Here is a 26,184-nt window from a genome sequence, read left to right as displayed (position 1 = left end):
TGAAATGGGAAATTAGCACTTTTGCAGTCATAGAAGAATCCCCAGCCATGGTAGGACAGGTCTCCATTCCCTTTTGTGTGATCCCAGCATTTAAAACAGGACAGAGCTGGGGTCAGAATTAGGCCCAAAATCTTTATTTAATAAAGGATTTAATCATTATTCCTCTCTTCCTGAGGAGGCCAGCTGTTACGTAGAAAAGGGCAAAGCTACGAAGTTAAATTAAAATCCAGATTTGAATTTTCCCAAAGTTTGGGTATTAGGACTAGGATCCTAGGTTTGGATCTCAGTAAAATCTGGGGTGGTGAAGGGTTCAGAGGCGAGGTTTTGGCTCCCAGCCAGGGCAGCCAACGAATGGCCACAGGGGCACCAGGCAGCACAGGGCCCAAGAAAACTGCCTTGCTCGCCTTGCCCTGAGGCCAGGCCTGTGATCCTCCTTAATTTCATAGTCCATAGCCTCTTCAAAACAGGAACCTTATCTATTGGTGCTACATGGTACTGTATGCTGTATATTGTATTGTATATCTCTCAGTTTCAACTGGCCTAAAATATCAAAGACCACTTCAGTTTTAAAATGAATTACATTAAAAAAAGAATCCCTGAGTAACATTATGCCAGACTAAACGACTGAATACTGAGCTGTGGAGCAAACTTACCCTTTGAGGATTCAACTGCTTGCCTGTTTTGCTTTGGTGAAAATCTGTGCACTTGTGTGAACTTTTCCAACTGAAGGTTACATTAACATTACACAGAGAGAGTAAATTAATTTAGCAAATTATCAATTTGTGGAGTTTCTTGAAAATGCAGTAACATACACACAAAGCAGCTCTTTGTGATCCAGCAGCTGTCCCATTCTCAGTTCACAGCTTCATTAATCATGTGCTCTGCATGTTATTGTCTAAATTGCAGTGCCATTTGAGTAAGGGAAAACATTGGGAAAGAAATGTTGCTTATTCTTTGTAAACTGGTACAGATTACAATTGACAGAGGGGCTAGAAATAGCTCATTGAATCAGTACAGCTAAGGTTTTATTGTATTTTTTAATAGCTTTATAATTCCCCAACTGAAAAATCCTTTGTGGGTTGCTTTACAGATTGCAGTGCCAGATGAGTTATAGGTGAGTACAAGCATACACAAGACTGTGAGACCAAAGAAAAACTGAAATTTGACATATTCATAGTCTGAAGTAGCTTATATGACCCAAGGTCTGGAAAAGAGAATGTTTGATCACAGAGAATGGCCATGTCAGTGGAGAAACAAACCAACATCTAATATACATTAAAATGTAAATTATAACAAAAGTGTTATTGTAATTACTATGGTTATATTGAAGTTATGAGGACATACCTCCTCAGACTATTTCACTAAACCTATCACCATAGCAAGACATTCTTAGTGATTTTACATGTACTGTGAGGTATTTGAAAACCCCATCTTCCTAATGCTATGTATCGGCTTAATTCTAGTGGCTTCAGGCAGGACCTGCTGTACAGGGCCAACTATGCAGTCAGCACATAATAAAACAGAGAGAATGTGGTTCAAATGGCTTCCTTACCAGCCCCATCTCCAGCACTCACAGGCACATAACCTGCATGAATTAAAATATATCGATGTCCACTATAGCCCATTAAAAATTTGGAGTGACATTACCGTAATTTAGCAAATATATCCTGCGGGTTATAGTCGTTTTTACAAACCCCGCCTCCCCTGCACGGGGTATACTTGGGTGCGGGGTATACAAAAAATATTTTACACACCACCCAGTTCCTGCGCAGCCTCAGCCTCCGGGCGGGGGAGCACTCATTCGGCTGCACAGGAACCAGGCAGAGAGTGATCCCCCGCCTGGAGGCTGGAGACTGGCAGCTGTGCAGGAACCGGGCGGGGGATCACTCACTGCCGGAGGCTGGAGGTTAGAGGCTGCGCAGGAACTGGGTGGTGAGTGGCTGGCTAATTCCCTCCCCCACACCATAAATATACCCCTGGCACAGCTTTGTATACCCCACGGGTTATACTCGTGTTCAGGGTACACAAGATTTTTTTAACTCAAAAAGAAAAAATCAGGTATATTCAGGTGCAAGGTATATTTGGGTGTGGGGTATATTCACTAAGGCTGTGTCCAGACTCAGGGGTTTTTTCGAAAGAAGTAGCCTTTTTTCGAAAAAACCTCACCTGCGTCTAGACTGCAGCCGCGTTCTTTTGAAATTAAATCGAAAGAACGCGGCTTTTCTTTCAATGGCAGTAAACCTCAATTTACGAGGAAGAACACCTTCTTTCGAAAGTTCCTCTTTCGAAAGAAGGCGTTCTTGAATGTAAATAGGGCTTCTTCAAAAGAGAGCATCCAGACTCACTGGATGCTTTCTTTCGAAAAAGCAAGCCGCTTTTTCGAAAGTTCAACGTGCAGTCTAGACGCTCTCTTTCGAAAGAGGCTTGCAGTCTAGACATAGCCTAAAAGACGGTACTCTCAGATTCAGGTCACTGACTGTATATTTGGGGAAGTTTAAAAATCTTCTCTTACTGACTCGTTTTGATCTGGACTCCCATTTGATATTTAATGATGTAGGTGAACACAGTACTGTAGATAATTTCAGTAACTCCAATAGACAGTGTCCTTTTTTCCCTCTGCTGCTCCTTTCAGTGTGTGGGTTGTGTTTTTTTTTAAATCAGGAGCTCAGCTATTCATTTTTATTCACCTTGCAAGACACGTAGAATTTTAAGGCCCTAAGAATATATTGATTTCTTTCCCTGAATAGAATAAATAGTCTCATAAAAACACTTGCTTGTTGTCTTAAAGATTAACATAAATTTCAGGACACCCATATGGCTCTGTGTTCCTCTCTCAGGGCACTCTTTGGGGCAACATTCACCTATCTGCATTTACCTAATGTCTGGTCCACAATGTCCGAGTGGTTTGCTGTGTGGTCATGGTAGACTCAGCCCTATCAAGGTTGCCAATGACGGAAAGAAAACCAACACAAATTAACTATTCCACACTCTGCCCTGAGAGGAGCCCTGGCAAGCTGTGGCTGACAGGTCAGTCTACAGTAACACTCTGAGACAGGGTGTGCACACCCTGCACTAACCAAGAGAGGGTTAAACTCACACTATGGGCAGGAGAAGTCCTGCCCTCTAGGCAGGACTGGACGTGATCCAGATGCTGCAGCAGTATAAAGGGAAGAAGACCAGATCATTCTGAGCTGGATGCCAGAGAGAAAGGACCTGCTCTGGAAACTCCTGTTGAGGCTTGACTATACCCCCTATCTGTAGAACTCAGAGGACCCCAGAGCTGACTTAGACCCCTGAAACCCGTGGAGCCCCAGGAAGCAACCTGTGCTGCAGAGCCTGGAGATCCCAAAGACTCAGGGACCGCCACACCATAGACAACAGTAGGAAGTGACTAGGGATGGATGATGAAGAGGTATCTCCCTAACTGGGTCTCAATGTGTTTCAGCTGGATTCCTCACTGAGGTAATGGGGAAGGCAGGATCCCCTGCCACCCTGCACTGCTCCCTCTGTATCAGAGGCAGCAAGGTGGGGTGGCAGCAGCCACTCTCCAGGGAGGGTCCGAGCTTCCCACAAACAGAGGCTGCTCCATGGCAGAGGCCCTGTCTGCGGGAAGCTTGGACCCTTCACAATGGTCAGAGACTGCTCCCATGGAGCAGCCTCTATCTGCAGTGAGTCTGGGCCATCACGGACAGAGGCTATTTCATATGTGGGGGCAGGCGGGTCCCTGTGCATATCGGCTGCTACCTGCCCCCCTCACCCTCTGAGTGCCTGCCTCTCTTTCACAGGCAGCTGTGTGTGTGTGTGGGGGGGATAAGGGTCAGATGGATCTGGTACTTATGGGGAGCAGGCTTTTAAGCCAGTACGTCACAGGCACCGTCTCCTGCTCCCCGCTAGCTGCCTCTGTATCAGAGGCAGCAAGCAGGGGGAGTGTGTGTAGTCGACAAGATTAACTAATAAGCCCAGGCTTATTGGTTAAATCATGTAGTAGTCTACACGTTGACATCACTAGTTCACACACCCATTACCCAGCCCATTTTGGGACAGTGTGTGCACATACCATGACACAGACCCAAAACATAGTGTCAGCCCTCCCTTCCTTCTGAGAAGGAACCATATATTAGTCAAGAAACTCTTCTTCCTCAGCCAACTCTTTTCCAGGAGGTGAGGACTGAGTACTTGCACTCATTTTTGGACTGTCTCCCTCCCCATACTGTACTGTGTTCTATCCCTTTGAGCTCCTCCCTCTGCTATTTGTCAAAGGTGAAGCGGGGATGGGGGGAAAGGGAAGATGGGTTGGTTGAGCCAACAGGAGTTTGTCAACTTGATGCTCACTCGTGTTGAGTTTGTATATCCCATCACAAAACCATCAGGGGTATTAAAAAGAAGGGGAAGTTAATAAACACAGACTATAAAAGGCTTTTAACTGAGGCTTGAGTACAACTATAAAAAAATGGTATGAAGGCAAAATGTCTTTATTTTTTTATGAGCTAGTAAAAAAAATCATTTTAAATTAAAAACAACATCTTTTTTCAACCTCCCTGTAGAGGTGGATGACATTTTTTGAAGAGAAAATTTTGAGGAAAACTTTCCATGAAAAATGTTTAGCCCTTTTACAAGCCCTAAGTTTCTGTGTGTCTCTAGTACACTTTTTGCCATCCTATTAGTCACATGAATAAGAAGGGCCATACTGGATCAGACCAAAGGTCCATCTAGCCTAGTATCCTGTATTCCAACAGGGGCCAATGTCAGGTGCCCCAGAGGGAATGAACAGAATAGGGAATTGAGTGATCCACCCCCCGTCACCCATTCCCAGCTTCTAGCAAACAGAGGCTAAGCACACCTGCCCATCCTGGCTAACAGCCATTGATGGACCTATCCTCCATGAACTTATCTAGTTCTTTTATGAACCCTGTTATACTGTTGGACTGAATTAGTCCTGAGCATGGGATTTCCACATACCTCAAAACCCATCAGTTTCCAAGAAAAGTGGATTCTGCAGTTTGCAAAAAGCATGGCATACTTCACACATTGACCCTCTTATTTGTTCAGCTCTATTCACCTACTGCACAAACCTGTGTCCATTGCTGGTGCTAGATAAATAATAAAATCCATGTGTTAGTGATAAGCAAATTATTTTGAATGGTGCCTTGTCGTTGACTAAAGTTTCTGGAGCATGGGACAAACTGCAATTTTATACATAGAAAAAGTGCATCAGAACCTTTACTGCTTTAAGTAAATTGGCTCCCAGTAAGCATGCTGTTCCTCAACAAAGTCCTAGAGGGAAGAAAATGCTAGGTCTTGCTTTACAGTTTGCCAGATGTTTTCAGATTGTGTTTTCTCTCTCTGTCATTGTCAACTTCATCATCTTCAATGGGTCACCCTTCAAAGAGCCAGATGGAAAAGTAAGTTCTTCAGACAGCTGCTTTGCAAAAATTCTTTGCTTTCAAAGAGTATTGTTCATCAAGGGAAAGGGGCGAGGAATAATGTGAACACAAAGTTATGTACAATCTTAAGCAGCCTGGTCCAAATTCCGCTGCAGTCTTTCTTTTCAATTTTAAAGGGAATATAGACTATGTGAGCTAGTGTCCAAGTATTTCTCCTCTATGGCCTTGTACTTCACTTAAGTTAATATCACATTTGGTCAATATCTCTGCCCAGAAATTATTTACATCAAAACTTCATCCCAGATGGTACAAAGAATTAGACAAAATGGTAGGCAAGTTATGTAAGGAGAAAAATTAATGAAAATGACAAAGGATGTATATGGCCCAGATGAGCTTCCTAGCCATGTTTTCTTTTTCTTTTGTAATAAATATGTCTTGTATTCTCCATCCATTAAAACATTTCAATAACCACAGCTTTTTTAAAACAAGGTGAGGTTAAAGAAATTCAGCTGCTAGTAAAATAGGGTGGATTTTTTTTTAGAAATAAATATATGTTAAAATAAGAAGTTAATATGATCCCACATATGAGATCTGTTTTAGTCAGGCCAAAAAAGAATTTCAAGAGCAACTAGGAAAAGACACAAACAAGCAGGAAACCCATGAACAATCAAGGAGTTAGGAGAGAAAGAGAAAGCCATGATAAATGAATTCTCTGAATTGGTGTTCACTATAAAGGACTGAAATGCAGATTCTGACACCTTAGCTGTTTTCAGGTGACAAATATAAGGAGCTGTTCCAGACTGAAGTATTAGAAGGAAGGTTATAAATTAAACAGCAATATGTCATAAGGACCAGATGAGATTCACCCAAGAGTTCTGAAAAAAATGTAAATATAAAACTGTACAACTACTAACTATGTTAATATAAGCCAGGCTCTGTGTCAGATGACTGGAGGATAGCAATGTATTGCAAATTTTTAAAAAAGGTTTCAGAAGCAATGCTGGCAATTACAGCCTGCTAAACCTTATTTCAGTACCAAGTAAACTGACTGAACCAAAGTACAGATCAGAAATAAACCGATAAACACTTTAAGTTGGAAAAGTCAAAACAGCTTTGGCTATGTGAACACTGGCATGATTTTCCGGAAATGCTTTTAACGGAAAAGTTTTCCGTTAAAAGCATTTTCGGAAAAGAGCATCTTGATTGGCAGGATGCTTTTCCGCAAAAGCACTTTTTGTGGAAAAGCATCTGTGGCCAATCTAGACACGCTTTTCCGCAAAAAATCCCCGATCGCCATTTTCGCAATCGGGGCTTTTTTGCGGAAAACAAATCTCTGCTGTCTATACTGGCCCTTTTGCGCAAAAGTCTTTCAGAAAAAGACTTTTGCCCGAACGGGAGCAGCATAGTATTTCCGCAAAAGCACTGACAATCTTACATGAGATCGTCAGTGCTTTTGCGGAAATTCAAGCAGCCAGTGTAGACAGCTGGCAAGTTTTTCCGCAAAAGCAGATGATTTTGCGGAAAAACTTGCCAGTCTAGACACAGCCCTTTTGTAAAGAAAAAGATTCCTCACCACTCTATTAGAATTTTGTGACAGTGTCAACATGCATATGAACAAGGATGACACAGTCTATATAGTGTCCATAGGTTTACAGAAAGCCTTTGACCAGGTCTCACATCAAAGACTTTTAAGCAAAGTAAGCTATTACAAGATAAGAAGGAAAGTCCTCTCATAGGTCAGTAACTGCAAATCCGCGAGTATCCACATCTGCAGATGTGCATGGCTCATTATTGCAGATATGGATGCAGATAAAAAATTTGTATCCACACAGGACTCTATTGATAGATGAACAGGATCTAAATAAATGGTCAGTTTTTACTAGAGAACGTGATAAATAATGGGATCCACCAAGGATCTGTAATGGGACCATTGTTGTTCATCATATTGATAAATGTTATGGAAAAGTGGGTAAATGTAACATGGCAAAGTTTGTAGATGATACTAAATTACTCAAAACAGGTCCAAAGCTGACTGTGAAGAGTTACAAAGAGATCTCGCATAACTGAACAACAAAATGGTAGATGAAATTCAGTGTTGGTGAATCAAAGTAATGCACATTGGAAAACATAACTCCAACTGTACATATAAAGTGATGAATTCTAAATTAGCTGATATTACGCAAGAAAAACACTGTGGAACTCACTATGGATAGTTCTCTGAAAACATCTCCTCCACATGCAGCTTCAGCAGTGAAAAAAGTTAATTCAATTTTAGAAAAGAAACAGCTAATAAGACAGAAAATATCATAATGCCACTATATAAATCCATGTTATGCCCACATATCGAATACTGCATGCAATTCTGCTTGCCTCATCTCAAAAGTGATATGTTGCAATTGGAAAAGGTACAAAAAAAGGCAACAAAAATTATTAGGGGTACAGAACAGCTTCCATATGAGGAAAGATTAAAAATACTGGGACTTTTCAGCAGGGAAAAGAGATGATGGGGGATACAATAGAGGTCTATAAAATGATGCACAGTGTGGAAAGAGTGAAAGAGGAAGTGTTATATACCCCCTTTGCTGACACAAGAACCAAGGGTTCCCCCCCCCCAACAAAATAATAAGAAACAGGTTAAAAAACAAACATGAAATAGTACTTCGCATAACACATAGTCAACCTCTAACCAATTTGTTGCTGAGGATGTAATAAAGGTCAAAAGCATAACTTGATTCAAAAGGAGAATTAGATACGTTCCTGGAGGATAGGTCCATCAATGGTTATTGGCCAAGATGGTCATGGGTACAACTCCAGGCTCTGGTGTCCCTAAATTTCTGACTGCCAGACGCTAAGACTGGATGACAGGGGATAGAGCTCTTGAAAATTGCCCTGTTCTGTTCAATCTCGCTGAATCATTTGGCACTGGCCACTGCTGGAAGACTGGATACTGAGCTTGATGGATCATTGATCTAATCCAATGTGGCTTTTCTTCTTACATTATATTCATAAACGTATCAAAATATAACAGGTATAAAATATCGTATTGCATACATGTAAACAGTGACATCCAGAGGTACATTCCTTATATGTATGCAACCATGAGATAAAACTGTGCAGCTTCATCTCACCTGCACACTGTCTGTGTCAGGAACACTTCCAACACCTCTGCAGTTTACATTACAGCTTCCATTTTGTAATAAGAAGCTGATATAAAACTGTCCTCTTGCACCATAATATGGACTAAGGTAAAAATCAAGGATTTAAAATGATATCTTATTGTATATTTTAGAAATGTGCATTTATCCGAGTCTGTCTGTTCAAGAACTCCCCCTAAACAGTAAGAGCTAGGACCATCAAATTTGGTATGTAGCTTCCTCTTATCATAACTTGAAGCAAGGTAAGGGTTCGTTTGTGCCAGGACAATGGGATATGCCTAAAATGCAATTGTTTCCCATTGAATGGAAAGGGAAGGGTCTGGTAGGAAGGAGTTATACTGCAGAATGACCACAGAAGGCAGGAAAGGGCCAGAGATGGGGTGTGGGACATTCAGCCAGCAGGGGGTAGGGATAGAGAAAGGGACAGCTATCTACTATATATTTCAGAGAGTTTGTCTTTTTGTGTGTCTGTCTGTCCCCAAGCCGGGGGGCATGAACCCCTCCCCCAGCTCTGCCTGCTAGGGATGTAATAATGTAGTCGATTAACCGATTAACTGACACACAAAAGCTTATAGGTTAACGCTATAGACTACATGCATTCCGCCCCTCTGCCAGTAAATATTTTTGCAGGCTGGCCAGCAGCCCGGTTTAGTCCTGGCTTATGATGGGTCCAGGACCTACCCCTGCTGCAGTACTGAATTTAAAGTGTATTAGGAGCTGGGCGGGCAGGCAGCCCAGCTCACTTCCAGCTCACTGTGCTGACTCCAGGAGCTCAGATCTCCCCTCCCCCAGACAAGGGCTGCTGCTACCCCGGGCTGCTGCCGTTTTATCAGCTGGTGACAGGCAACAGATGGCTGGTCCACAAGGGGTGCTATTTTTAAATTGGCTCCCTTTGTGGACCAGCTCCTGCCTGGCACCACAGAGTGGCAGAGGGCTCCTCAAGAGTGGGGCTGGAGTGAACTGACTGCTGGAAGAGACTATAGAATAGTCCACCCCCAGAGGCTATAGAATAGTCGACTAACCAATAAGAATTCATGAGGTTACTTGACTATTCAATTAACCGATATTTAACATCCCTCCTGCCTGCTGTAGCTGCAGAGGCCATGGACAGGTGCTTCTCATCTGGCCCCACACTGCAGTGGCGAGAGAGGGCTAAAGTTATTCTCTCCCCCGGGGCAGCCTGCATATTGAAATCCTCATCCCCAGCCCCACTCCAGAGCAATGATTTAAAGGAAGAAAAACTAAACTTATTTGAGTTAAGGACCCAAGCAATGCCAAGTAAACCTTCTAGTTTACTATATATGGCCATTGTTAACTGAGAATTTTAAGGTCCAAACTGCCAATGTTAGACATATTTGATATCTTCGTGGACAGCTGTCATTCCATGCTTTTTAATAATATGAAGCATTTGAAGTCAGCCTTGGCAGTTTGCAAGATGATGGGTTTTCAGTGTGTGATTAATGAATATTGGAGAAGGCAGCCATGTTAAATGGTGAGCAGATAAAGAAGATGCATATTGATCTAGCTCTTAAGACTTTTTTCTTATGATTTTGCTTTATCCTTACACGTTGCAGCATCAGACATTGCAATAAAGTTTATTAATACACAACAGTCTCTTAAGCTTGTTAGATTCATAACCTTAGGGCAACTAAAACTGGTGGACAAAAATATGCACTTAGTCCTTCATTTGTTTCTCCATCCCTTTTTTTTCCTCCTCTCTGCACATTGACACTGATTTTTTTTTAAAAGGAAATGAAAGAAAAACACTCATTGGAACTAAAACCAGGACTGTGCAAAGAATCCCAGAGAGAACATGAAACCAGTGAAATGCATCTCAGTGAGTATTCAATCAGAAAAAAAATAGTCTGAGAGACTATATGAAGGCACTTTAAAAGTTGACTGTGACAAATCTGACATTGTCCACATACAACAATAGTCCAGCTAGTTTTCTCCTGACTGATCATTATCAAACTATCACTGAATGAATCAAGCTGATTGAAATAATTATGCTCTACCAGACTCAGCACATTTTGCATGGAGTGGAGAGAGAATTGAAGCAATTGAGGGAGACTGGACTGAAATCAAGATGCCAGCCTGCATTTTGACTCCTAAGGAAGCCTGAAGGATTTGTGGGACTCTCAATCTGATGTTTTCACTTTGAGATTGAGGGACAGCTTCACATTGGTTGCAGTCATGCTTGTACTTAGGCTGGATGGTTCATCGGTCGGTATTTCTTCTATAAAAATGCTGCTATCATGTGTTAGTAGTGCAGAAACATTGTTATGAGTTCTCGCTGAGAAACAGCCCTTAGTGCAGCATTATTAGATTTCGATCCATTTTTTGTTTGTTTTGCTGTCAATCAACCAATATTGCTTCACTTGCTACATTCAGAGCCAGTGAAGTATACAGAAACCTGGCAATGTTTTTTAAAGTACTGTGTGTTCTATAGACCTATTTATAGATAAATTTAGAGGAGAGTACACAGAGTGGGCCAGATTTCTTTAAAAAACAGCAATTAATTTAGCAATAATCTTTTACAACCTCAAACAGTTGAGGGGGGACAAAAATGAAGAATTAAGGCCCAGAGCCTAGACTGGGACCTGTGGTGGTGGATCCCTTTGTCAGCATAGAGCTTCAGTGAAGTTGATATGGATTCTCACCTGTGAGCAACGTATTGGCAAAAGACTAACATTTTTCAGGCCTCGTCTACATTAGGAGTTTACATAGAATTTATAGTCACATATGATCAATTTACTAAATGATGCATCCACACTACTGAACCTGTTTTGTCGTCCTTTAGAGTTGCTGAAGTTGATGTCGGTTTCACGCCTGATTTCACAAGGAGTAACGTTATTCCCGACATTGACTGGTCAAGTTTATGCTAGTGTAGATGCAGCGTTGGCAAAAGTTAAGGCTATTGGCCTCCAGGAGGCATCCCACAGTGCCCCGCTCTGACCACTCTGGCTAGAACTTGCACCTCTACTGTTTTCCCAGGAAAGTTTAAATTTCATTTCTCGTGTGGCCAGCATTGTAAGCACATCTCAGAGTGAGCATTAAGGCACACATAGCCATGTCTTCTATTTCTAATATTTCAATTATTTCAAAGATTTCAAGTCCCAAGGGCAGGGCCAGTCCTAACCAATTGGTGACCCCTGGTGGCCGCCGGGCTCGCCCCTAGGGTTGGCAGATGGTCAAGCAAAACAAAGCAAAGCAAAACAAAACAAAAAATGCCAGGGAAAATTTGTCGAGGAAAAAAAAAGTTCAGGGAGTAACCAGGGAAAACTGGAGGGAGGATGTAGAAGGTCGGGCTGAAATGTGGTTGCGGCCCATCTCCCCAAGAGCAGCTCTGTCGGCGGCCCCTTGAAAATGGCAGCCCCGGGCAACCGCCCAGCTCACTCTGCCCATGGACTCTAGTTCCATAGTGCATTGCTCTCTGAGTCACTGGAAGGCTTCCTAATGTGGATGCACTACTTTAGACTATATTTGATTCTTCCCCATGGTGAGGACATGGACCTTTGTCTTTGCAAAATTAGGCAACCAGAAATTGACCATAAAAATTTCTACCTCATCTCCTACTGTAGAAATGGTCTCAGACTGGCACTACAACTAGAATTATGCAGTATTGATCTAATCCATATTCCCACTTTCTCATATTTTATTGAATCTCATTGTAATTATAAGGGGTGGGGAGCATTGGAGGAGGTAAAAGATACAAGGTGTTAAATGTTGGTGTATGCTGGTTAGACCCATCCCTCAATCTGTGGGGTAAATAGGATAGACAGAAATTATTGCATCTCTGTGACCATGATATTCTGTAATAGCCACCAAAGCACTTTATACTAACCAAATATCTCCTGAGTGCCATGAATTCCTTCTCCTTGTATCTCCTGTGATGAAAATTCCACAACCCCCATCAGCAATTTATTCCAGTGTTTAACCACCCTGACAAGAAATTTTTCCTAATGTTCAACCTTAACCTCCTATGCTGCAATTTAAGCCCAACAGAGGTCAAGGAGAACAATTTTTCTCCCTCTTCCTTGGAATACACCCTTTTAGATACTTGAAATCTGTTATCATGTCCCCTCTCAGTCTCCTCTTTTCCTAAAGTAAACATGCTCAGCTCTTTCAGTCTTCCCTCATAGCTCACGTTTTCTAGACCTTTACTCATTTTTGTTGCTCTTCTCTGGATCTTCTAAAAGTTCTGCATATCTTTCTTGAAATGTGGTGCCCAGAACTGGACACAACACTAAAATTGAGGCCTAATCAGCACAGAGTACAGTGGAAGAATGACTTCTCGTGTCTCACTCACAACACACCTGTTAATGAATCCCAGAATCATGTTTTCTTGACAATCACTTCCTATTCTATATGTGTGAAACTGATTGTTCCTTCCTAAGTGGAGTACTTTGCATTTGTCTTATTAAATTTCATCCTATTTATCTCAGACCATTTCTCTAGTTCAGATCATTTTGAATTTTCACCCTATCCTCCAAAGCAGTTGCAACCCCTCCCAGCTTGGAAACTTAAGAATAGTACTCTATATGCCAGAGCTACTCAACACGCAAACTGCGGGCTGCATACGTCCCACAGCCTGTTTGTTTGTGGCCCACAGGTGGGAGCTAAAACAAAAAAATTGTCTATATAATGGTCTCCTGTTTATAGGTGTTTTAGTAGTTACATTCCTGGCCTGTCATTGCTTATTAAAAGTGCTGTCATATAGGTGGAAATCAGGTAAATATTGCCTTTTATTAATATCTGCAGAACTGACTTAAGTGGGTCTTGCGTGTTGTGTCGTCTTGTCATAATCTTTGTATTCATGCCCGTCATTGTGAAAGAAGCTATTTGCGTATATATTTGCATGTATATGCAACCACTCTAAAGTTTCTGCCCTCAGCATGTGCTGTGAGTATCATTGTGGCCCCTGGGGCTTCCAAAGTTGAGTAGCTCTATGCCATCATCTAAATCAGTGATGAAGATATTGAACAGAACCAGTCCCCAAACAGACCCCTATAGAGTGGGGATGAGGAGAACTAGTGCACCTCATCTTGAGGGAATCTCCTTATTGTTAGGAGAGCTTTGTCATCAGCCAGAATCTAGCTCAAAGTGCTCAGATAGATAATGAGAGCCTTCCAGATATTTGGGTACAGCTTTCATGAAGCAAATGTTTTGAGGTTTACCCAGGTATATGTCCAAACTGCTGGATGACCACTTCCTTGCAGTCATTAGGTCTCTCTTTTCCATGGCAACAGATCAGGCAATGAGAAAAGTAAGAATTGAAAATGTTGATTTGATGGTAATGGGTGTTACTCACTGGGTAGGATAAGAGGGCCCCATGACATCGGATGTAATTTTATAAGTGGCAATTCCAAACATTCTCCTCAGATCTGTGGATTTAGTTGCAGCTGTATTGGATTCTGAAACTGACTGTGTTATGAGATACAGTATGTACAGTAACATAGAACTCTCTACACAGCAGGCTTCTATTATGGGATTAACAAATTGTGCCCACACTGTAAAAAATTGCCAACTATGGAAGGAAAATCTTCCCAAACCAGCACAGTAATTAAACCAAATCACAGACAAACCAAAATGACCTACAATCAGCAGAAATATGTATATAAATAAAATATTGCACAGAAATGTAACTGTAGTGTAACACCAAAATGTGTAAATTATTAAAATAAGAAATAACTAAACAAAAAATTCACCACTTGTTCCCTTATGCACTATGTTTCTGCAATGGTTAATGGCTATTGGATTGTAAAACTGCATGCAATATATGTATATTCATGAATTACACATTTTAAAAAAAGTTCAGATAAACCAGAGGAGGCATTGATGGTTACTCGCTGAAGTTTAAGGTTATTTTAATGCTAACCTTCATAGTCTAATGTATTCTCTTCATTTACTACAATATTGTTCAGCCTATTTAACCCTGAAATAATTAACTCCATTCACTTCCAAACCCATGCCAGACCATTACTTAATTTAATCATCAATAGGTGTGGAAAGAATGACGATTATATTTCTTTTAAATGGTATTATTGTATATCCTATTCTTTGTTAATGGTATCAACCAGATATCAAGCTTTGCAAGGAGAAATTCAACAGCGTACTGCAATACCTCTATTAGGTATCCACTCAAAACTTATTTTCACTTAAAGTATTTTCTCTTGCCCTTTCTTATTTCTACAATCTTGACATACAGTCATCAGCATTCACACTGTAAGATTAGGTTTAACGTGTTTCTAAAGACTCCCATTAACCTTTCAGAAAGGCTGACATTTCCTGATTCACCAGACAACTAAGTCTTTTTCTATCAGGGTAGACAGTCTCTTCTTAAATCACTTACATGTGTCAATAATGACTCCTTTCTTCACTGGAGAGCCAGATGAGACCTGGGCCCCTGCCTGATATACTAAAGAGGTTTGTTTTCTGAACTGCCTATGTACAAGTGGAATTTAGAGGAGAAAGAGATTATGTTAGATGCTCAAACTGAACCCTCTGAGTCTAAATCTCATGCAGCTAATATCAAATAGAGAGTGAGCTGCACTCAGTATTGGAAAAAAGATTTAAGAGAGTCAGAGAGAGATCTAGAGCTTCAAAGTGTGTACAAGTGTTTCAAAAACAACTCATTTTTGTGCTTTTACTTCTGCTGAGCCAGCATCTTTTTGTATTTTTTTTTCCTTTCAGACAAGCAGACAATTTCACTTTGCATGTGATATTTCATCTGTTCCCCATATAGGTTAATTACATTGACATCACTGGGAATTTGCTTGGCTTCAGGCCTAAAGATTTGGCTTTGTGTAGCCATACAATTAACTGGATAACTTTTTGCAGATTCAGGCCAAACAATGGTAAAACTTGAGTCCTAAAAGTTAGGGGTTATTAGTTCACATATAGGCATTTAAATAATAGTAGCTAAATTTTCAAGGTGTTAAGTACTTACAGCTCCTTTTGACTCAAGTGAGATATGTGGGTGCATGGTAATTGTGAAAAGTTAGGCATCCCTTTTATTAGATGCCTAACACTGATTCAAGAGCACCCAGGTTTGAAAATGTTGGCCAATATATCTGTAATGTCATTCAGCAGCAGAGGTTAAACTAAAAAACTAAATGTCAGCCAAGTCATTAAGTTGGCTACACTACAAGGTTATCCTTGGAACAGATTAAGGAAATAGTTCTTGTGTGTTTGCATATTATGAGACTGTGGTGGAAGTGACACCCAACCCTCCTCCATACCAGACTTAGGAAGAACTTGGTTCTTTTAAACTCCATTTTTTCCTTTCCCAAGCCCAAGCCAATTCTCAGGCAAGTAAACTTTTAAGGTCTTCTCTGCCATCAGCTACAGCAAAATGCAGGACAATGTAGCACTTTAAAGACTAACAAGATGGTTTATTAGATGATGAGCTTTCGTGGGCCAGACCCACTTCCTCAGATCAAATCCAGATCAAATATCAGCTACAGCAGCATATAAACAGAACGAGGGCACATAATATGCTATCAAGAATACAAATAGAGATATCAAAGTTGGCCCTTTTGTATTTGTATTGGAGGTTACCCACTTTTTCCCCCCCACAGTAAGAGAGTCACACCTTGACTATTGCAAACAAATGTAGCCACCTCTCCTTACTTCATTCCCATGTCTGGTCTAAGTGTATTGGTACACAACAGATATGATAGCGTCATTGTTCCGCTGTCATAACCCCAAGTCACTCAGGGAATATCACCTCCCCAAATGATGACAGTATAGGGACAGCAGCATTCTTCCATTGACATAGCTGCAGCCATACTTATTAGTGTATATGCAGTATGCCTCAGGTGGCATGTGACCAGAATTCATCCCCGAATTAGGTCTGCACTTTGGATCATTAGCTTCCCTGTGCTAGGCCAGGTATCGATGTGGAGTGTGACATCAATGCCAATCCATGTCCCACTTTATCCACACTGGGGGTTAGACCACCGTAGTTAACAATTCTCCGACATGTATACTTTTCACACCCCTGAGTAGCATATCTCTACCAGTCTCACTTTAGACTAAGTAACAAGAGAAACTGCAGCATGAATTTGACATGTTGCATCTTCCTTTTTTTTCTTTAAGTGAGGTGAGGAACATGAGCTGTACTTTGAAGTCCTCTCTCAAGAACAATGTCACTGGCACTAATAACATGCTCTGAATCCACAGACGATGGTGGCTGTCAAAAACAACATCCAAAACATCTTTAACTAATTCTTTTCAAGCAAACATTTTTTCCCAGACGTGAGACTTTGCAAAATATCAGATTTCAGCCCAAATGCCATTGTTATGCCTGAAACATAATTCCCCCCAAAGAAGTGTTAAAACTATAATGAAAAAATGCTCACACTTTTATTAGTTGTCCAACACCCAGCAATGTTAATTCTGTTTATAAAACCTTATCTTTTATTTCATAGATTATATTTCACCCCATTACTTCTCAGAATGTTCCTAAATATAGTTATACAGTATAACCAAGAGAGTGATTCTCAAGCCATCAACTAAGGTAAAATAGGTAACCATGAGATGAATCAGCTATGTAATCAATGTAATACTGTTTTTCCCCTCAGTTAACTAATAAATCATGTCCAAAGCAGGCATGATGGCTTTTCTGATATCTCACTGCTACAAATTATATTTGACATTGTAGAACAGAATGGATATTGAGTCAAAGTCTGAACTCAGTTACATGAGTGTAAATCCACAATAAATCCATTGGCAGCAGTAGCATTACTCTGTACGTGCACTGGTATAATTTAGATACTGGACACATCCCTAAGGCAATCGCATGTGCCTAATTCAGTCATGGCTAGTCAAAGGGTAAACTTGAACATCTATTGCTGAAAAGAAAACCAGAAGAGACTGATTTGGGGGTTTTCACTTCAGAACCATAAATGGGAATGGAAAATTGACAGTAGGCAATTTCTGAAACAGAGCCACATCATGTAGGAAGTGCCACGTACCAGAGGAGATGACATAGGAAGGAAGCGTCCCATTTCCTGGAAGCATACTAATAGCTCTGTGGGAATTCTGAAGATGATTCGCCTCCATTGTTGTATAATGACAGGATGGACCACTGCAAAAACGTCACGCAACAAAATTATTTACAGCTTATGTACTATGGTATATCCTCTTATTTTATTTCAAACATTTAAAGCAAAACAATGTGACAAGCTATTTGGCAATAATAAGAATCAGTATAATTAATAATGACCACATAATCAGAGATTATCTAACTCCCATTTAAACAGGACCACAAAGAAGTCTCTAAAGAAAATACACTAGTGGTCACTGAAAATATATAGAAAAAAAGTTAATTAAAATAAATTCCCAATCTTTCAGGCAGGAAAAGTGGGAATAATCAAGAAGGTGATTCTGTTTCAACAGCTATAAATTAAAATGTGCCTTTGTGTATCCCAAATACTTTCAAAATTAATTTTAGTATATATCAGTTTATCTGATGTGATTAAATATCACACATTAAACATTCAACTTTAGTCTCCTGTATAAAATAGGGGCCTGATTTCCCCCTAATATCAACATATATTACAATAGTGTGTGAATCCCACAGAGGGCCCCAACATGTAAACAAGTTTAGTGCATGCTGATAATGCAATAGTTTGTTGGAATAAAATAGGTGGATGGGCTGGCGCACAGAGTCAGAAATAAATTATTGATAATGAAAAGAAGCCTAATATGGGAAATGCCTCTATAAGATAATTCATTCATGAGTAGCACATACTTTCTTTATTGATTAGCTAAAGGGATAACATTGCTACTGCAAATGCAAAAACTGTCTTAATGGACCAAATTCCATTTTAGTTTAACTTCAATAAAGTCATTTGGATTACACCAGGGATTTATTTAGCCAATCAGTCCATTTTATCACTTGTACCTGGATGAATCAAGTCTATAAACAGGAGGGTGACCAATAGAGAAATACCTTCAGATTAAAAGTGTTCTGAGACATTCGCCCAACGAGAAGATTTAACAAGTCTATAATTCATTAACAAAGCAAAATGGATTGGGGTTCAGAGAGTATGCTGATAAAAAAAAATGAAGAAATTGGAAGCAAAATGCAAGAGAAAGGATAACACACAGATTATGTGTGGAAACCGAACATATATTTATAAAAACCAAGTGTAGCTTGATATACTCCAGGGGTACGTCTAGACTACGTGGCTCCGTCGACGGAGCCATGTAAATTAGTTTATTCAGCATAGTCAAAGAAGCGGGGATTTAAATAATCCCCATTTCATTAAAATAAACATGGCCGCCACACTGTGCTGACGATCAGCTCATCCAACACAGCACGGCAGTCTAGATGCAGATCTGTCGGCTGGGAAAGCCTTTGCCGACTGATCCCTTATGCCCGTGAAACAAGGTTTACAGGATCGGTCGGCAAAGGCTTCCCCAGCCGACAGATCCACATCTAGATTGCCACGCTGTGTCAGATCAGCTGATCGTCAGCACAGCACGGCAGCCATGTTTATTTTAATGAAGAGGGGATTATTTAAATCCCCGCTTCTTTGACTATGATGAATAAACTAATTTACATGGCTCTGTCAATGGAGCCATGTAGTCTAGTCACACCCTAGAAGTTTTCACCAACATGAGATGACTCCATACAGACAATCACCTCATCAAGGCAAACAGCTTGCAAGATGCCGCTAACTGTTGGCTGGTGCTTATTTATATCAATATCTCCACTGCAAGAGTGTCCCCATATAAAAACACTGGCCCATTCTCATTAATCTAACTGTTTAAGAAGCTCTAATGAGAATTACTTCAAAATGATAATGCACAAACACTACAAAGGTTGGCCAAAACTCTTGAAATATTTGAAGGAAAAAAGGTTGTGTAGGTTAACAATGAGTGCTTTCATTGTATCATAAATTAGGGGTGGATTTTCCAATGCACTCAGCAAAAAACTTCAATGGGAGTAAAGTTATGCCAGTTCAAAGCACTTTTGGAAATTTCACGCTAGATATATACAGATAATAGTTAGGCATGCCCCCTGAGGCACATAGTTCAATTGAAGATGCGGATCTGTACTTTTCCAAATGCTAGGACTGGTGCAGCCTGGGAAGTTGGTTTTGGCCCCTCTCTGATTACAGTGGAATAATACAATCAAGGTCCTTTGCTTTTGGTTCTTACTTTGTTTAAAACCGCAAGGCATTTATATGTTTTATATCTATATCTATATATACACACACACCCTAAGCAAACAGGTTAAAAACAATGCTGCAAAAAATTAACTTCATAGTTTTCTGGGTAAATAAGGCAGAGAGAAACAAAAGCCTCAAAGAGAGAAAAGTAAGAGAACTGAAAGTAAAAGCAGTTTTGTATTTTTACAATATGTACACAAATGTACATGATTGGGTGCATGCAAATCTCCCACTGTGTTACCCTAGTTTAATAGACAACTTCACATGTATACTGTAGACTTATTTCTAGGGCTGTCAAACAATTGAAAACATTAATTGTGATTAACTGCACGGTTAAACAATAATAGAATACTTAAATATTTAGGACGTTTTCTACATTTCACTTAAAAAAACCCCAAAAGAAATCCAATTTTGCAATTCACCTAATACAAGTACTCTGCTGCAATTTTTTATCACAAAGGTTGAACTTACAGATGTAGAATTATATGCAAAAATAACTGCATTCAGAAATAAAACAATGTAAAACTTTAGCGCCTATAAGCCCAGTCAGTCCTTCTTATTCAATCAATTGCTGAGACAAACAAGTTTAGTTACAATTTGCAGGTGGTAAAGCCACCCACTTTTTGTTTACAACATCATCTGAAAGTGAGAACAAATGTTTGCATGTCACTGTTGGGGTACGTCTAGACTACATGGCTCTGTCAACGGAGCCATGTAAAATAGTTTATTCGGCATAGTCAAAGAAGCAGGGATTTAAATAATCCCTGCTTTATTAAAATAAACATGGCCGCTGCGTGGTGCCGACGATCAGCTGATCCGGCACAGCGCGGCAGTCTAGGTGCAGCGTGGTTGACAAAGGAGGCATACCGGAGCGGTCAACAAAGGTTTCCTTTGTCGACCGCGCCGCATCTAGACTACCGCGCTGTGTCAGATCAACTGATCATTGGCACAGAGCAGTGGCCATTTTTATTTTAATGACACAGGGATTATTTAAATCCCCACTTCTTTGACTATGCCGAATAAACTATTTTACATGGCTCCATCAATGGAGCCATGTAGTCTAGACACAGACTTGTAGCTGGCATCAGAAGATATTTATGTGCCAAGTGTGCTAAAGATTCACATGTACTTATGTGTTTCAAATGCTATTTCAGAGGACATGTATCCATGCTGATGATGAGTTCTGCACAATAACAGTTCAAAGTAGAGTGGACCAATATATGTTCATTTTCATCATCTGAGTCAGATGCCAGCAGCAGAAGGTTGTTTTTCTCTTTTGGTGGTTTATACTCTGTAGTTTCTGCATCAGAATGTTGCTCTTTTAAGACTTATGAAAGCATGCTCCAGACTTCATCCTCCTCAGATTTTGGATGGAACTTCAGATGCTTAAAGTTTGTATTGAGTGCTGTAGCTATTTTGAGAAATTTCACATTGATAACATCTTTGTGTTTTGTCAAATCTGCTGTGAAAGAGTTCTTAAAATGAACAACATGTGCTGGATCATCAACTGAGCCTGATATAACATGAAATATACAGCAGATTGTGGGTAAAACAGAACAGGAGACATACAATTCTCCCCCCAAGGAATTCAGTCAAACATTTAATTAGCACATTTTTAAACAATCATCATCAGCATGGAAGCATGTCCTCTGATGGCTGAAGCATGAAGGGGCATACGAATGTTTAGAATATCTGGCACATAAATACCTTGCAACATGGTATACAAAAGTACCATTTGAACACCTGTTCTCACTTTCAAGTAAACAGTGCAAATAAGAAGCAGGCAACAGTATCTCTCCTAAATGTGAACAAACTTGTTTGTGTTTGAGATTGACTGAATAAGAATCAGGACTGAGTGGACTTGTAGGCTCTAAAATTTCACGTTGTGTTTGAGTGCAGTGATATAACAAACAAAAAAGCTATATTTGTAACTTACACTTTCCTGATAATGAGATTGCACTTCAGTACTTATATTAGGTGATTTGGAAAACACTATTTCTTGTGTTTATAATTTTTACAGTGTAAATATTTGTAATTAAAAATAATATAAAGTAACACTGTGCACTTTTATATTCGGTGTTATAATAAAAATAAACATTTAAAAATGTAGAAAAATATCTACAAATATTTAATAAATTGCAATTGGTATTCTATTTTTAATAGCGTGATTAACCACAATTAATTTTTGAGTTAATTATGTGAGTTAACTGGGGTTAATCCACAGCCCTACTAAATTCTTATTAATATAAATATATCAATCTAATTTCATTTAATTATTTTTTTAACATAAACAGTATTTTCCTGTATTTGAGTGATCCAAAATTTGTGTGAAAAATCAGTAAAAAAATTACTTTTATAAAACATTGGAATTTTCAGTAGAAATCAATAAGAAGTGAAAACGAAGGCCTTAAATATACTACCTGTTTGTAAAATATATACAGTGGATACAATTTTCAAAAGCATCTTAGTGACTTAAAAGAGTCTAAATTTCACTGGTTTTAATGAGATTTAGGCTTTTAAATAACTAAATCACTTTTGAAAATGGTAATTAGGTGCACAAGTTATTAAGATACTATTTAAAAAGATTCTTAGAATCAATATGGTATGTAATGCTGAAAAAATTATTGTTGAACAGTTATACACAAATTAAACCATTATTTTAAGTTAAAAATGAAATACATAGCCATCTAATATAATTTATTTTAGTTTCTATATCATGTCCTTCTCCACATTTGAGCACATTACAAAATATAAGGCCTTGTCTCTACTCACCAGAAGATTGATGCTATGGAGATTGATTTCCTGGGGTTTAATTTAGAGGGACTAGTAAGGACTGTCTAAATCAAGTGCTGATCATGCCCCTGTTGACTCCAATATTCCACTGGGTTGCAAGCATAAGGGAAGTTGACTGAAGAGTATCTCCTGTCAACCTCATACATTGGGGATGCTGCGAAAATTAGAACCGAGGTATGTCAACTCCAACTACACTATTCATATAGAATAGGAGTTGCATATCTTAGTTCGACTTTGTCCCCTAGTGTAGACATGGCCTAAGTAAGTTTTGTGAGGGGCCTTGTCCATCAGTCAACCTAAGGAATTACATGACCCTAGTCATCATAATATATCGGTGCCTACTAAGCATTGAAAAACACAAACAACTTCCTTCCAGCAAGAGCAATAGATTGGTTAGCTTACCAGAAGTTTTTCATTGGCGTGAGTGAGTGAGTTGTGGAGATGATGTTCATGTGCAATATTGACATACATTTTTCACTTCTTTCTTTCTGTTTGGAGGCAAGTGTGACTGGAATTTCCCTCATATTTTCATGTCTTGCCTCCTCTCTTGGACAATATTCCACTGGGAGAGAGCGGAAGGTAATCCTTATGGAACTGGAGTGTCTCAGAAATGAAAAGATGGCACCACCCTTTGAATTTCCATTTCAATGCAGAGCCAAAAGGCAGAGAGGAGACAGCTGGCTGGTAATGTATGGTCTTGTTTTATATAAATGTTCATTGGCTACAAGTAGATCTTTCTTTCTAATTTCTGTATATGGGCTTACATGGAGGGGGACAGAATGGATTTTGTTGCAGATATGCCATTATTCTTAAATAATACAATACTGACTAAAGAATGTTCACCAGATCAAGGGTTTAAAGGATTTTATTTCTTTAATTTTGGCATTAAAGAGATGAAACAAAAATAGGAACAAATGGTTGTTATTCTGGATAGTTGCCAAGTCTCCATCTTTTACATAGAAAAACCAAATGACAGAAAATAAGTAGCGGAGAAAAGGTCTAGAAATAAAGGAGTAGGAGTGGGAGACTGTTGCCACCACAAAATATTTGGTTGTTTTTCTCTTCACATAAGATTTCAGTATTCAAATCCCTACATTTGACCTACCTTTTAAAATACTCGTTTGGGTTGTGAAGCCTGTGAAATTATATTTCTTATATTCTAATTTTGTTTTCTAAAAAAAGGAAAATAAATTATTGTCAGCAATCAACGCTCAGGAACAACATTACAGCAACAAACAAAAGAGGTATAGACCCAATCTAACTCAACTAAATCGATAAAAAGGTTCTTATCAATTCAGCGAGAGATTGGTGGGATCCTGTGTGTACAAGATGAAAGAAAATAAATGGCTGATTAAAGTTTCATAATTCTAAGTTCCCATTAAAAATAACAGAGCAAATTTTAAAATAAGATTTTTTAAATGATGGAAACCATTGGTAGTGTTCATTTGAGATAAAACATTGAGAAGAAGAGTAATTTAAGAATTCTAATTCCTGTCTCCTCGGCTGTCTCTCTCTGAAATCTCTCCCAGGACACCTTGCTGCACAGAAATATTATTAGACATTGGCTACCTGATTAAATCAGCTACTACTGGTATTAGGATTTCTCTTTTTTAAAAAAACAAATAAAACTGAATGTTTGTATGTTATAAGAATTTCTTGAATGATATTAAAGGCTTGCTGAAAGTGTTAAAATCATCTGGCCCAAGCCTTGATATTTTGCATTGCTTTTTATTTAATTATCCCCTTTGTAAGTTCCAATATTAAAGAAAAATTCATGCTGCCCTTCAAACAGAGCTGGGGTAGCAGCAAGGGACTGGGGATCTCTTTTCCATTAATTTTAATAAGCCTTTTGCTCTTAAGCCTTGACCTTCGTTTATAAGATAAAAACATATTTGAGGCTGGGAATTTCTGAGTTATTGGTGGCCTACTTATACTTTCTTCTTCAGTCCTAATATTTTATGATACATTCAGATGAGTTTTATATAACTTATATATATATATATACACATACACACACACACACACACTTCCTGTATCTGTTGCACAAAGCTAGCTGAGGCTCATGCTTAAAGGGACTCCTCTCTACAGCCATGTCTCAGACTCTTTACCTTTGTCTACCTCCTTCAGGGACAACCCTGCACTGGTTGCCCTTGTAGACACTGTAGCACTCCAGCAATGGAGCCAGACCTGCTGTAAAGCACTTGCCGGCTCTTAGACCTCATATTGCACCTCCTGGTATAGTTAATTCAGGCTGCTCACGTGGTCCTGCAAGAACAGAACCCACAGCCCACTGCAGGGCACATCCTCACTTCACTCGCTGCTCAGACAGCACAGCTCTCACTCCCACCCCCTACCCTGCACACCGTGCACCACTACTTCTATTGCCAGGACACCACTTTCAACCCCATCATCGTGGAGCAGTGGGGTGACCAGCAGTGGCTCCAGAACTTCTTCATGTGGGAGGCCACCTTCAAGAAGCTCCGCTTGTGGCTTGCCCCTGCCCTCGGGATACAGGACACCCACATGCAACCCGACATCCCCCTCCAGAAGTGGGTTACCATCAGTATTTGAAAGCTCGCCATGCCAGACAGCTACTGCTGCATCGGGAACCAGTTTGGCATGGGGAGATCAACTATCAGGGCCTTGCTCATGCAGGTTTGACTCTCTTACTATTATCCTAGGAGGATGATGAACTACTCAAATGAGGTTCCCTAAGGAAGGGAGGGGGGGAACTCTTCCTCCCTGGAGGTTTTTTAGTCCCAGCTTCACAAAGTCCTGCAGGTGATGGGGTAGTTGGGGTTCTGCTGTGGGAAGGGGGTTGAGCTCAAGGACCTTCCAAGGGCTCTGGCAACCCTGTGATTCTGTTTGTATCCTTCTACAAGTGGTGAGGGCAATCAACACCATCTTACTGTGCAGAGTCGTCATCCTGGGCAACATCAGCCCCATCATCGCCAGCTTTGCCACCATGGGTTTCTCCAACTGCGGGGCACCCACATCCCCATCCAGGCCTCCAACCACCAGGCTTGCAATTATATCAACTAGAAGGGGTACTTTTCATTGGTCCTGCAGGCCCTTGAGCGGGGTCAGGAGACTGGCATGGGAGGTGTGGCTTGCACCCCACTCACAGCTGGTCCAGCTGTGAGGTAAAGTGAGAAGGCCAGTCATCCCAGGAGACACAGTGCATGAAGTCTAGCCCCCTAATGTGTGAGGTAACACTGAAAGGTCTCAGTTCAAATGATGGTGATGTGCTTCAAGCAAAGCCATCTGTGGCTTAGACTGTGGGAACTTTCCTGCAGGGGCAAAGATGTCCCAGGGGATTCTTGCTACCCCTAAATCCCAAAGACAAGCAGCCATGGAAAAGTGCTAGCAAGACCAGGAGCCTGCAGGTGGGAGGACAGATGGGGTGGCTGTCCTTCCGTGCCACGTGCATGCTGCGTCTGGCAGTGGTGGCATCCCACAGGGAGAGGACTTCTATCTCTGCCCCCTGGAGGCAGGGAGGGTGATGGAGGAGGTGTGTGTGAAGATGCTGCTTGTCAGGGAGGGTGCTACTGGAGTCACCTTTTCTTCCTCCCCCCGGCAGGTTTCCATGCAGAAGTTCAGTGTCCTCTGCCTTGCTGCACTTGCCTGGGAGTGGATGTTGCCCCAGGAGTGCAGGCATGAGACTGTGTC

The 26,184-nt window shown here is 40.3% G+C and overlaps 1 long non-coding RNA gene across 1 annotated transcript in view; it reads right to left on the bottom strand.

Annotated features, from left to right (window-relative positions):
• The window catches only part of LOC142826756 (uncharacterized), a 29,010-nt gene extending 11,382 nt beyond the window's left edge, over positions 1–17,628 (bottom strand). The window contains exon 1 of the long non-coding RNA XR_012900989.1: positions 17,518–17,628. This is a non-coding gene — a long non-coding RNA (uncharacterized LOC142826756). The remainder of the gene's footprint in view (positions 1–17,517) is intronic.
• Between the last annotated feature and the right edge of the window lie 8,556 nt (positions 17,629–26,184).

Source organism: Pelodiscus sinensis, chromosome 2, assembly GCF_049634645.1.
Source record: "Pelodiscus sinensis isolate JC-2024 chromosome 2, ASM4963464v1, whole genome shotgun sequence".
In the NCBI taxonomy this organism is placed as follows: Eukaryota; Metazoa; Chordata; order Testudines; family Trionychidae; genus Pelodiscus; species Pelodiscus sinensis.
The sequence above is the reverse complement of the archived record's forward strand: the minus strand, read 5'-3'. Positions and strand labels throughout refer to the sequence as shown.